Below are 13,117 nucleotides of genomic sequence, written 5' to 3'. Positions count from 1 at the left end.
TGGGGCCCCCAAAATTTGCATTTTAGCATGTTCCAGATGATATTGCTGTTATTGATATGATAGGTACAACACTTTGAGAACCACTGTCTTATATAAACAACATTTACACCTAACAAAAATCAGGAATCAGTCTTTTTATTTTTTTTTCTGTATTTCCCATACTTGGATGAGCCAAAGGTCCAAACTGGTTGTTTTTTTGTTTGTGTGTTTGTTTGTTTGTTTTGAAATTAAAAACTCTTTCCAGTAACATTCTGGAAGCAGAATCAATGGTTGCTGTCCATGGGTTCAATAACATCAGAAGTTTTGATTAACTAAGCTGTGTTTTTCACATAGCGTTCAAAAGAAATGTTACTTGATTAAGTGCTCAAGAATTTAGTATCAGTAAAATGGGTGTGTGAAACATTTGAAGAGAAGTAATGGAAATCTTTAACATATCAATAAATTTATCTCTACCACTTCTGGCTATAAAGCATTGATTTTGCTTTTAGTTTCAAGAGTAGATAAAATATAAAGAAGGATTATTAAATATCCAGGAATAAACATATTTCATACAGTCCTTATCTTTTATCAGATGAAATCATGTGAAACAAATCACTGCTATATGATTATTAAGATAACTGTTGGAGATACATATAATCTGTAACATCATTAAAAATTGACAAGGTTAAGGGAGAAAAAGCGCTAAAGTGTTTTGCAATGAAAGAGCTTGGCAGATTTTTCAGGGGTAACAAAAATAGCACATTTTGGGAAATAAAGTTTAGTTTTATACAGTGTTATACAATTTTATACAGCTCTAGTAAATTGAAATTTACTAGAAATAGTAAATAAATCACGGATAAAAACGTATTTAAATTATACTAAGGCAGTATAAATTAGAATGTTGATAAGTGTGTAGTAAATTTGGATTATGTGTACATCCACCCCAAATATTCAAAATCCTTACACATTTTGAAGACTCTGAATTATCAAGATTGTTTATGGAACTTATCAAATTTTCTCAATAATTTCATATATTCCTATAAATTTGGAGTTTATGTCTTCCCAAACAATTCCACAACTATGTGACTTCTTAATGGCTTTCCCCTCTATAAAAATAATAAAAAAATTCTTGACTTCACAACTCAAATACATACTCTAATGGACACAAAATTAAATTAAGAACACTGTGTTGTGCTAATGAGTAAACTAACTAGTTGCTTTCTAAAAATAATCTATATTTTGCTCAAACACTATATCTAATTATTTGGAAGACGTTTAGCACGTTTCAAAGTGACAAGAAAGAATTCTATTAAATTTGAAATGGAACCCAATCTGAGCTGATCATAGAAGGTCTGAAGCAAAGAAATTGTAAATTGCATAATTCTTTGTAAAAATTGGAAAGTGGTGGACACAACCTTACTGAATGCTGCTGGCTGCCAGAAGAATAAATATGAACTGAACGTGACTTTGAGATAAAAGCCAATGAACTGACTAATAATGTTACTGAAGCAGACTTATTTTATGTTACTTCATCTATCTTCTTCTGTTCTAAATATAAGGAAAGACTGAGGGATGGGGGCTATATTGGAGACCACACACACACACACACACACACACACACACAAACTTACTTCTGGGCCATTTCAGGAGTAGCACTGACAGAAGAGTTTGTCGACCTGTTTTGTTTTGTGCATAATTAAAGACAGGAGGTTTAGAGCAAAAAAGCAGGACGTCAAAACTTTTCTGCAAAGCAACACTAAGCCCAGCCTTTAAAAGTCAAAACAGCCTAAATCCACCTACATTCAAAGCTCTTAGAGGTTTCAGAGGTTGTTTCAAGTCTGTTTCCCTGAGTATGAACTCGGAATCTTAACTCTGAAAGAAGGAAGACAGTTGTGTTTAAAGGCTATAAGTATAACAGAAGATAAGTTTGAAATACTTCATAAGGCTTCTCACCAAGAAAAAGCATTTCATTCTGTTGGCTTATATATCCAAGAGAAAGCCGATTTGTTTAGAAAGAGAACTAGAAAGAAAATCATGGCTGTTTTGAGCATATGTTTTAAGTTTAATATAAAAGATTGTTCCAAATCGTAATTTCTTTGTCTGGTAACTATTATAAACTAGTCATGTAAGTTTAAAAACCTATAATTTTCCAATAAGTTAGTTTGCCTATAAAGGTTCTTTATATTTCTGATATTATAGAAGACCACTAATCAAAACTTTGGATACAAAATTGACATGAAAACGAACAACTCCTCTCACTACAGACATGGTCTAAGAAATTAAAAACAAATGAGCAAACAAAAAGAGTTTGGGTGAATGGATCTTAGTAATGAGCCAAAACAACTCTTCCCAAGGGTGTTCCTGGGAATATTAGTTCTATGATATGAAGTAATAGGAAATTTTTTGCATTTAGTGAGGTTAAATACTAGACTTCTTACAATCTGCAGTTTCTATAAGAAATTAAAAATTAAAAAATAAATATCTAAAAATGGGGTATCCCATGAAATATTTCCTAATCTTACTTGAGTATGGAATGGTTTCCTGTGTGCATACAAGTATGTGTGTTGTGGGTTTTGCTGGCCAGATGGTGAAAATTGAGTCAAATTAATAAATTCTGTAACATCACAGAAAACTAAGTAAGAGGGATTCAGATATATTTAATTTGAACCCATACTAATATGAGAGGAGGGTGTGAACATTACATGTGTGTGCATTATGTAATAACTTGGAAACACATTAAATGACTATAGTTTTATGATTCCTTTGTTTTAAAATAAAGGGACTGGATGAAGTGGTCAGTAATACTTCTCTGCCTTCACTAGTCTATGAGCACATTTACTAAGTGATGGACAAGAACTGAATGTACATTAAGGCTAGTTGCTTTCACTTACTCATAGCTCTATGATCTAGTCTAGTGTCTTCCATGAGTGACTTTTGGCAGAGCAAGAAGTCTATGAATTGCTTCTTTCTTAGATGTTACAATTTTATTTTTATGAGGAAAGTAATACATAATCATTGAAAAACATTCAAATTTGTATCAAGCAAAAAAATCAAATTTCTCATCTTTCTATGGCCCAGTCCTTAAAACTAGCCTGTTAGCAATTTTGTCTATATTTTTCCAGACACCTTCTATGCACAAACATCTAAGTTGTATATAAATACTCTTTTTAGATGCATAAATGGAATCATACCATAAATATGACTTGGCAAATTGATTTTCACTCTTGTCTTCCTGTGGTGAGTACATAATATTTACTTCATTTTAATAGCTACATGGTAGTCTATCTGTGCCGGTTTGAATGTATTGTGTCCCCCAAATGCCATTGTCTTTGTAGTTTTGTGGGACAGATGTTTTGGTGCTGGTTAGATTTGCTTGGAGTGTACCCCACCCAGCTGTGAGTGATGATTTTGATGAGATGTTCCCATGGAGGCATGGCCCCGCCCATTCAGGGTGGGCCTTGATCAGTGGAGCCATATAAATGAGCTGACTCAAAGAGAAGGAACTCAGTGCAGCTGTGAGTGACGTTTTGCAGAGGAGCAAGCTTGCTAGAGAGGAACATCCTGGGAGAAAGCCATTTTGAGGCCGGAGCTTTGGAGCAGCAGCCAGCTGCCTTCCTAGCTAACAGAGGTTTTCCGGATGCCGTTGGCCATCCTCTGGTGAAGGTACCCGATTGCTGAGGTGTTACCTTGGACGCTTTGTGGCCTTAAGACTGTAACTGTGTAGCGAAATAAACCCCCATTTTATAAAAGCCTATCCATCTCTGGTGTTTTGCATTCTGCAGCATTAGCAAACTAGAACACTATCCAATGATTGGCTATAATTTAATCAGCCACAAACAATACTGAAAAGATCTTTGTACAAAAAGGATTTTCACTTGTGAGAGTATATCGGCAGAGACCTTGACTTTGAAAGAAGTTATGGAATTGTGCTGTAACAGGGCTGGATATAAAACAGAGATTCAGTTTGGAAATTAATTTGGAATTTTAAGACAAAGATTTGATAGACATTTTACCTAGTTTCTTCCCCAAAAGTTTACTATTTTATAGTCTCAACTGTGTCGTAACTGCACAGCCATGGCAAACCGTGTACTAACAATCTTTAATTATTTTAATCTTGTCCACTCTAAAATACTTACATTTAATTTTTAAATTATAAGTGAAATTGAGCAGCTTTTCATAGCTTAACAACTTGAAATTTGTTTGTATGGATTGCATATTCAATGTCTTGAAATTTTCCTATTTTCTATTCATATTTTTCTTCATTATTTATGAAAACTCTTTATATTAAGGATATTAACTCTTTTTCAAAAGAGTTATAATCCTATGCAATTTTTCTTCTGCTTACTTTAAAATCATCGATCTCCATGGACAATCAGTTAATGATGCACTTGAAATTTTTTTACTGTGAAATATAACACACACACAGAAAAAGGTGAAAGCTCTCAAACCACAATCCAACAAGTAGCCACAAAACAAACCCCAAAGTATGTCAGGTATCGCAGTTCCACCATTTCAGTTACTTCCCTCCAGCCACTCCAATACCCCAGCAACTAAGAACAAGAAAACCATATAAAGACTCAGCATTCACAATCCTCTGTCAAATTCCATCCTCTCTGCTGCCACCCCTTCCTCCAGGTTCAGCCACTCTCCAATACTCAGGATGTCTAGGCAGCAACCACCCCAACCTGTTCATGTTGACAAGGGGTGTCAACCTCATAAGAAAAGGGAAAGCATCTAGTTGATGTTCTTGAAGAGGCTATTGCCTCCGGGCCCTGGGACCCAACTGGCACAGGAGTTCCCTGAAGGATCCAAGCCTCCAAAGAACTAACTCAGTGCGTGAAATCTTCAGAGTCCCAGATAGGGACCTGGGCACTCCCCGAGGTTTCTGGGACAACTGCTAACCTGGGTCCACCACCCGGCTGTCCCCTGGCACATCCTGGTGAAGCCTGCACAGGCATAACCTCCAGGACAGCCCCTGACTCCACCTAAATTCCCTCAACAACCAAAATCCCACCTTGTTGACCCTCTCTTCTCCTCCTGGTCAAAAAGTCAATACTTGCATTTGAAATTAATAGTTATTTTTCCAAAGTAATGCACGCACATTCTATAGAAGGTCAAATAGTGTCAAAAGCTTGTATCAAAATCTAGCAGTTTCTGTCCCACTCCTCATGACTCCTCACAATTGGTCTCTGCAAAGGCACATCAAGTTCACTTTTGATTTATTTATGCATCTCTATATTTCTAGTAAACATGGTTCTTCAGTTCTCTTTTTAATCACCAATTTCAGATATTTTATGTTAGTTTCTTATAATTTATGACTACAAAAAAATTATGGTTCATATTGAAGATAGTAAGTAAACATGATTATATTTCCTTTCTTGCCTTGTTTTCCTTAAAGTCAATAAAATTTTTGTTTTCCGTTGTTCTTTGCCTCTATAACTTCTTCCCACAACTTTCAGTTGTTTCTCAGTAAATTTTTTCCTCAAGCTAAATAACATTCGGTAATTTAACACTTTCATTTTCTTTTCTTGGATCATCCTCCTGGAAAACTCCATTTTCCTTCTGTCCACTCCTGTTGCCCACTAGGCCTGCTGCACAGTTTTCGTCACATGATTTCCCTTTGCTGTCAGTCTAGAATAATTTCCTTTATCATTTCTTAAGTTGGAGCCTATGGTTTCTGGGTCTTATTCTCTTCTCTGTCTTTTTTTCACTCCCTGTCATTGTGAACACAACCTCCAGCAGCTTCATTACATTACAAATAGGACATAGACAAGGTCAAGATAGCCCTCAGCATGGCTGCCTTTGTGAAAAATGTCTCCAATGTGGACAAGTTGCCTCTGTTCTAGTTGCAAAACTATCATGCTAGAGTCTACTTTAAATATTCGTCATCCTTGAGAGTCCCCTTTTCTTTTCTCTCCTGTGTTGGACCACCACTATCTTGAAATTCCTGGACATTTATGTCCTTTAATTGTGAAGTATATTCTTTAATTATCTGGTATGATATAAAGGCCCTCAATGTGTCTGGTGTCCCTCAGTCCAGCGGCCTTCTATTTTATCTTCTTCTGATAATAAATTTCCAGACTTTTATTGAGGTAGTTGAGAGACAACTAACTAGCAAAGCGTGGAAGGAAAGTTAAGGTTTCTTAAATAGCTTTCAAACAATCATCCTTATTTTAGGGCTTTTCACACACCCTACATCCCCAGTCTGAGAATCATGTAGAGTTGTGAGCTCTTGAGCCTTTTGAGATTTCTCCTTTGAAGACAAAATTAACAGTTGGCTTTCCTCACTGCTAGTTTAGAATTTATATTTCCTAGGTTTTCTAAGTCAGAAAACTCTCCACCAGCTGCTGTCCATCTTCTGAAATGTTATTGCTATTTTCTCCTCTCGAGTTCTCTCTATTCTTCTGGGTAAGTATCTTTTAAAAATCCCTTTAATATACTTTCAGTGGGTTTCAAACTGGTGTAAAATTAGGTGTGTACCTTCAATCAGCCAACATTCAAAGATTCTTTTTCCTAGATGATGGTGAGAGTGAGTTATTTGCCTTTTTATGACTTTTTCATATAGTACAACTGCTTTTTTTTTTTTTTTTTGCCTTTTTCATATACTCTGTCTTCATTTCTTCAAAGCAGCATACTCCATTGACTGAAAATTTCTAGGGAATTCCTAGATGATTCTTGCATCTGGTTCTGTACAAAATACTGTATTCCCGGTCCTCCTTGCTTCTCCTCAACCAGGTAGGTGCCTTATTTTTGGGTTCAGCTACTACCAGCGGTTAACCGTGATGCCTGACCACCCAACATCCATACCATCTTTTCTTCATCTTTGCTAACAGAATGCCAAATTTCCCTAAACACATTTTTCCACAAGGATTTAAACTTCATGGGAAGCTGATCATATCCCTACATTGTGTCTGATTGGTCAGACACAAGGGTAAATCTGCTAAAGGAACTTTGGCTGTGAGGACCAAACTGATATGCTGAGAATGGCAGGAAGGATAAATAGAGTATTTCTGGGTCATTGAACTTATGAACCTTGGTTTCTACCTAAAAATTTATTGCTCTGTGAGAAAAGAATTATCATTACTGCTAGATACTTTGGAAGGAGTTTCCTGTTACTTGGAATTTGAAGACCAAGTGTCCTAACAAATAAATGGCATTTACCTTTCAAAGTTATTATATTCCATTCATAGGCCATAATTTCAATGGAGAATATATTCAGTCCGCCCAACGATTTTTTAAAAACGTGAGTGAAATATGAATTTGATTTTAAATTAGATTTTATTCCTGGAAATGAACTTTATAAATCACTGAGATTTTTGGCCTCCAGATGAAATACTGAGATAGCACATGTGAATTTAGACAGAGGCTCGTACTCTACAGTGAACATATCAAACCCAGAATAATTCTTTAGTGAGTCAATATAATTTTATCTTAACCAGTTATTGTTTATTTGTCAATTTGTAAAACTGCACCCCTTGTGGAAAATATTTGAAGTTTATTGATTAAAGAGAGTCCAAAAGCAGCATTCCAAAATATCATTCTATAATATCACTTTGCTACTCTTTTAAAATCTTGCAGACTCAATCAGTTTTATTCAATAAGTACTTATTGATTATTTCACTCTTCTAGGAGCTAGGAGTAAACATATAAATAGCATATGAAAATATTCAGTCTTTGATCCATAGGGCCTAATTTCTGAAACCTTAAACTTGAAAATTCCACTATCTTTTCAGTCTCCTCTCTTTCTAGCTCTTTTGATATTTCTTAGTCTCACTATATGTACTCTTTGATTGAATTGAGATTTCAAGCCTCATCATTCTTTATTTTCTCTCAGTTTATTAGTCTTTTGCCCAGTCTTGCTTTCTTCTTTATTTTACTTGTACCCCATAGGTGAGTTCTTAATGTCTCTTTCAAATCTCTTTAATTTCCTTATAACTCTGCTGAATGTGCTCCATAAATCCTGTAAACCGAATCAATGAAATATCCCTTTCTCTGTGCCTAACTTTGATCTGCTGAACTTTAAAAGAAAATTCACAACTGGCTTCCAAACAGAAATGGCAAGTCTCAAAAATAGCCCTTCTTTCCTTCTTCTACTTTCATATAACACTTTCTTTCTTTCACCTCAGAAACATGGTCAAGTCTCCCATACACTTAAAAGCAAACAAACAAGCAAAGACCAAATAAATAAATAAACAAATAAATAAATAAAGTACCTTTGAATAAAAACTGGTCACTACAAGCTGATGCAAAATCTATGTTTTGTTTTGTTTTGTTTTGTTTTGTCTAAGCCAAGCCTCCTGAAAGTGTAATCTAAATTGGTTTACTTTCTCTAGAACTTTTCATCAAAATCATAGCAATTCATCTTCCTCCTGCTGCAGGAATTAAAAAATATACATATTAAATGTTTCTTGTAGCTGCTTCTACAGCTATAAGCAGCAACATTTAATTTCAAGTGATGACTGATCTTTATTCAGAAATACATTAATGAACTCTGTTTATGCAATGGTAAGGCCCTGAATCCTAGCACAAAACGGAGATGGTGAGGCCTTAAGTAACCAAATAATGATAAAGCGGTATCTCCCTTAGATGTTTCATTATTATGTTGATAACTGATTTCTAGCTGCTATGGTTACCTTCTGGGGCAGATGGACTCTGTAATGATTAAGTTCATGTGTCAACTTCGTAGGTTATGGTGTCCAGTTGTTTGGTCAAGCAAGCACTGGCTTAATTGCTACTATGAGGATATTTTATGGATTTAAATCATCAGTAAATTGGCTGCATCTATGGCAGATTCCATATACAGTCAACTAAAGAGAAGGCCTTCAATATTGAGAGAATTCTCATCAAACCAGTTAAAGGCCTTAAAAGGAGAACTGATGATTCAAGCAATCAGAAGGAAGAATTTCCAACTGTACTTCAGCCAGCCAGCTTCCCCTGGGGAATTCATTGAAGATCTCCATCAGTTTCCAGTCTGTGGCCTGCCTTGTGGAATGGAACTTGCCCACCCCCACAGCCATGTGAGCCAAATTCTATACTAAATATATATATTTAAGTTGTTTCCTTGGAGAATCCTAATAAAGATTTGGTATCAGGAGTGGTTCTTTAGAAATAGAATCTTAAGGATGAGGTTTCTAAGTTGGTGCTGGGGTTTGTGGAATTGGTTTTCTAATCTGATTAGATTCAAGGGCACTAATGACTTTATTTAAAATTATCAAGATGGTACTGTCAGTCCATGGCATGAAATGGCAATAGATATATGCAAAATATCACCATTAGCTACTGCAACTCAAATGCATATAAGAGGCAAGACTCTGAGTGACAGAGTATTTGACCCTTAATAGAGTTTTATAGAGTTAAAAAGTACAATGATTTTGGCTGATTGTTCCTAAATATACTGGATACAGTTGTTAAAAGGGATGAGCTCAATGCATCAAGTTATCAACTTAATTAAAACATGAAGGACATGAAAATTACTATCTGTACCCTGAAAGAAAATCTTGTGTATCCATACTTGGGACTTCTGAAAAACAGATGCAGAGTGCCATTGTGCAAGTAGCTGAATTACAATGTAAACTGAATACCCAACCTTGCAGGACATCTGCTGTTAAAGTGATGGCATTGATTGGAAAAGGATCGTGAAAATTGGAATGGGGACATATGGGTTGATGATGACAATGGGGAAACAGAAATCCTAGATTCTGCTGGGAATGTTGAAATACACTTTTTAAGGTCAAGGAAAAGCTGTTGTCTCTGGCTCTTCCTACAACCAAAAAAGAGGCACACTGCCCAGTTGGCCTATTTGGATTTTGGAGACAGCATATTCCTCATTTGGGCGTTCTATTCTGGCTCATTTACCAAGTGACCCAAAAAGCTGCTAGTTTTGAGCAGGGACTGTAACAAAGGAAGGCTTTGCAACAGGTCCAGGCTGCTGTAAAAGCTACTCTGCCACTTGGGCCACAAGATCCAGCAGATTCAATGGTGCTGGAAGTTTCAGTGGCAAATACACATGCTGTCTGGAGCCTCTGGCAAGCCCCTATAGGAGCATCATAGCACAGACCCTTAGGACTTTGGAGCAAAGCCCTGCCATCCTCTGCAGATAGTGACTCTCCTTTTGAGAAACATCTTTTGGCCTGGTACTGGGCCTTGGTAGAAGCCAAATGCTTAACCTAGGCCACTAAGTTACCGTGAGACCTGAGTTGCCCATCAGGAATTGGGTGTTGTCTGACCCACCCTAAAGCCATAAAGTTGAGCATGAACAGCAGTATACCATCATTAAATGGAAGTAGTATACACTGAATAGAGCTCAAGCAGGTTCTGAAGGCACAAGTAACTTACATGAGGAAGTGTCCCAAAGGTCCCCACTCCTGCCATATTACCTTCTCGTTCCCTTTCCACAGCTATGGCCTCTCCAGAAGTTCCCTGTGATCAGTTGACTGAAGAATAGAAACTCATACCTGGTTTACAGGCAGTTCTACAGTTTATAGGTACTACCAAAAAGTAGAGAGCTGCAGCACTACAGCCCCTTTCTGGGACATCCCTAGAGTACAATGGTGAAGGGCAATGTTCCTAGTGGGCAAAATTGGAGCCATGCACCAGGTTGTTTATTTTGCTGGGAAGGAGAAATGGCCAGAGGTGCATTTGTATACTGATTCATGGGCTGTTGCCAATGATTTGGCCGGATGGTCAGGCACTTGGAAGGTACGTGATCAGGAAATTGGTGACAAAGGGCTCTGGGGGAGAGGTATATGGATGGACTTTTCTGAGTGGGTAAAACATGAAGATACGTGTGTCCCATGAGAATGCCCACCAGAGGATGACTTCAGCAGAAGAGGATTTTAATAATCAAATGGATGGAATGACCTACTCCACGGATAGCAGTCAGGCTCTTTCTCCAGCCATTCCTGTCACTGCCCAATAGGCTCATGAACAAAGTGGCAGTGGTGGTGGGATGGAGTTTGTGCATGGGCTCAACAACATGGACTTCCACTCACCAAGGCTGACATGGCTACAGCCACTGCTGAGTGATGGAAGAGTGTCAACTTTACATTTTAAGACCATGTGGGATGGGATCTACACTAATATGGTCATCTCTGAAAAACATAGCCTGCCACAGAAAACTTTCACAGAATTATTTTCTTACAAAAAGAACAAGAGATGGAATATGGAGAGATATGAAGAGTCTTTATGGCATTTGTGTTCTGGATTCCAGTTGTTCCTGAGGCATATCTGCATAACTGCCATTCTCCCAATGGGCTTATACAGGTTCCTGCCTAATTAGTTCATGCAACTAAAAGGGCTTTACTAATTCAGCTCCCCAAACTCCATTTCGTATGTGGAAATTCTAAATATCTAATGTCCTATTGGACATACCCATTGTGTATTTGCATGAAAACCCAAATTTCCCCTTTTCTAAGAATAAATTTACCACCTTTCTCTTAAACTTGCTTCTCCTTCCTCATCTTAGTGGACAGTACCTTTATCTATCAGGGCAACACAGCAGTAGAAGATATTGATTTATAATCCTGGTACTACTCCCAAATGCTTCAGGAAACAGCATTCACTTATCCTCCAACAAATCCAAACTTGAGGGAACTGCCATAGTTTTATGGTCCATTTTCTGGTCATATTTGATTAATCCCAGTTATAGCTGATGTAAAATAAGAGATGGTGTTTTTTCAGGATTTTAAACCTGGGAGAAAAAACAGTGAGTCTGTCATTCTACTGTAACACATTGAATGACTGATATTGCCATTAACTGAATTACAAAAGATGAAGAGAAAAAATTCAGAAGAAAACAGTGAATTTATTTTGAATACATTGAGTTTGAGGTGTCTGCGCATTACTGATGTGGAAATATTCATCAGTCACTTGTTAAAGTCAATTCTGGGGGAAAGGTACAACAAAAATAACTCACAAAATGTAAAACAGAAATAAGAATGCTATTGAATTAATTTGGCAGATGTGATTGTTAATTTCATATGCCAACTTGGCTAGACTATGATGTCCAGTTGTTTGGTCAAGGGCTGGTCTGTTCTTTAAGGTGAGAGTATTTCTAGATGGGATTTCATTTGATTTCAGTTGATGGCATCTATGAGCAACAAAGGAGAATGCCTTTAGTAATGTAGCGAGTCTCATCCATTCAGTTGGAGGTCTTAAAAACCAGAACTCAGAAATTCAGAGTTCAGAAGAAGTTTTGGACTCAGCTTCAGCATAAGCTCTTGCCGGCATTTCCAGCCAGCAGCTTCCATGATGAATTAAGATTAAGGACTTCGGTGCTATTTTATCAGCATTTCCAGCTTGGGGTCTGCCCTACAGAGTTTGGACTTGACAGCCCCCATGGTCACATGAGCCAATTTCTTATAACAAAGCTCTACAATAAACAAAACAACATATCCTGTCAGTTCTGTTTATCTGGAGAATTTCAGAAGAAATCAGAATGCTGTCTAATTGAGAGTTAAATAATTAATAGACCACTAGCTTTCTGTCTTGATAAAAATAACTATTTATCCTGATTTAGGCCTAGTTTTCCTGAGAGAGCATTTCAGTTCTTTCTAATTGGAGATACATATTTGTTCAACATGGTGCTGTTTCTACTATTTTTTAGAACAGGTTGTATATGATGCTTTCTATGTAATCTATCTTCAGCGTAATTTTATGTGCAACTCTCTACAGGACAGATCTTTTAGAGACCCCCAACCATGTCATTTTATTCCTGAGCACATTGCCCTTTAGGGTCTGTCTGCAGACAGAAACTCTTTCTTTCACTCTGCCAAGCCAGAAATATTGAGCCAAGAAGACTATTTTGGGGGTAAAAACAGAGTTGGAAAGTAAGAAAATGTGAAAGAAACATAAAATGAAAAACACAGGGAAGATTTCAGAAACTGAAAGAGAACTTAAGAGACAGATAATCAGAGTAGCACTTCTGAATCCAGTCTATTTGCATGCTGCTTTAAGAAGGACACAGATATTCTGATCTTCTATTTGCTTCCAGTAATCTACTTAAACTTCAAAGTACAACTTTAAGGCCCCCGAATTTTGATTACCTGCTTCAATACATTGCTGAAAATTGAGTATCAATTTACTTCCTTCCTAGGTTAAAGATTTGATAATGTACTTGAAAGGTTTTCTAGAAAGTCAT

This window comes from Choloepus didactylus, chromosome 14, assembly GCF_015220235.1.
Source record: "Choloepus didactylus isolate mChoDid1 chromosome 14, mChoDid1.pri, whole genome shotgun sequence".
NCBI lineage: Eukaryota > Metazoa > Chordata > Mammalia > Pilosa > Megalonychidae > Choloepus > Choloepus didactylus.
The sequence above is the reverse complement of the archived record's forward strand: the minus strand, read 5'-3'. Positions refer to the sequence as shown.